Source organism: Chrysochloris asiatica, unplaced genomic scaffold (genome assembly GCF_000296735.1).
Source record: "Chrysochloris asiatica unplaced genomic scaffold, ChrAsi1.0 scaffold00276, whole genome shotgun sequence".
Lineage (NCBI taxonomy): Eukaryota > Metazoa > Chordata > Mammalia > Afrosoricida > Chrysochloridae > Chrysochloris > Chrysochloris asiatica.
Window position 1 is genome coordinate 3,170,055 of NW_006408794.1, and position 1,839 is coordinate 3,171,893.

The window sequence follows — 1,839 nt, forward strand, 5'->3', positions numbered from 1 at the left end:
ACTTTCAATATTCTCCTCCAACACCATAACTCAAATGCATCTAATAGGGAAGTGATAATTTGATCCAAGAGTTTTATTTCATTTAGGTTCAAAAAGAAGAAAATTCAAACAGCCTTGAATATAACTTTCTCACCACCGCACATAAAAAGAGATCAGAGAGTCATATTCCAGGGGAGTGTGCAGGTTGTAAATAAAAGGTAGAAAGCATGATCTTTTACATCTAATGAGCAGGATGATTATCAGTAAAGAATAGAAGAAAGTTAGTATGATGAATACTGCACTGATTTGAAGGGAAATTAGACTCGAAAACCCTTCCTTATACATTTAAGGATCCTTAAAAGGAATACTTCGCAATTACTTATTCAAGATGTTTAAATGTTATAATCTCCTGGTAAGGTACAATGCTCATATATGTAGTTTCTCAAACTCAACCGGGCTCCTTCTTTAAGGCTGGTATAGTGTCACTTGCTACGGTCATATGATTTTTCATGTGTTAGTTTTGTCTCCAAACAAATGGGAACCTTCTCATGTGTGTAAACATTATTTTGTGCTGTTCGTGTTATAAAGTAGTAGCATCAGAAGCTGTCTAATTTCAGGTGGAAGAAACAGAATCAAAATCAGACCAAAGCTGGATCAAAATTGAAACAATAAAATCCTGTCAGCATTATCTCCTAGCCCCCTTTCACAAGATCCATCTGGGTAAGAGGAAAATGGGGACTTTTCCCTTGTCCCCTCATTCTAAAACTAAGCACACCCATGAAAGCTTGTTAAGCTGGCCACTTCCAGCCTTTAGAGTCCCCATTTTTAATAGCCAATATCTAAATTACCCATCCTATCAACCTAGTACACTGAGGAGACAAACACGTACCTTGACATGAACAATCTTCCATTCCAATTGGAATTTTTAGCAACTGCATTCACAAGCAAAAAGTCCAGTCCAACAAATTGTAGTAATTGACATTTGCTCTCAGTTACAAACATCTTTAATCTTGTCAGGTTCTGGTCAGCTCAACCCTAGCAATCTAAGCTAGGTGAAATGGGTACTAGCTACAAGTTTGGGAGTTTCACACACACACATCCCTATACTTCAAACCAGCTAGCACCCTCACTCTTAGCCTTAGTCCCGTGAGATAGGTCAGTACTCATGGACTCAGGAGTTCACCCATCTCCCTATACTTCTGAATAGCCAGCCTTCCTGCTCCTCTTAGCTCAAGTTTAATGGGCGCCAATAGAACATGTCCAAACTCATCCCGTATCTTCATTGTTTCATTTCCTTTCATTTCACCCACACAAAGACCTAGGTGGTCACCAGTGAGCATAGGGCTCCAGTTCCTTGTAACTTTCAGTCCCACAAGGGGGTTTTCTCTGATGGGCTGATTTTCCTTGCCTTGATGTCTCCAAAACTAAAAACTGTCCACATTTTTTCTTGGCTTGGATCTCCTGTTCCCTCAGCAGTTCTGGGTTGGTCTGCATATATTTTCAAATGCAAATGTAACAACTCTGAAGGTTCTAGGTGGGGCTCAGGATTCCACCTAAAGCCCATTATTTTCTACAAAGACTTAAACCAGGAAGGCTATTTTTTTCCTAGCAAATTCTAAATCCCCTTTTAGCAAATCCAATCAAGTATAGGCTGAAGGTGAACTTGCAATCTGTCTGTAATCATAATTCCCAATAGTCCTATCAGGAGAAACCAATATCCATAAGGCAGTCAAAAATATAAACCTTTTAAAAACATTCCAAGTTCAATTTTTTCTTCTGTCTTGGAGTAACCCAATTCATATGCATATATGGTCTTGGATCTCTGGCAGGGTGGACTCCAGTAAGCCCAAGTCTGATATC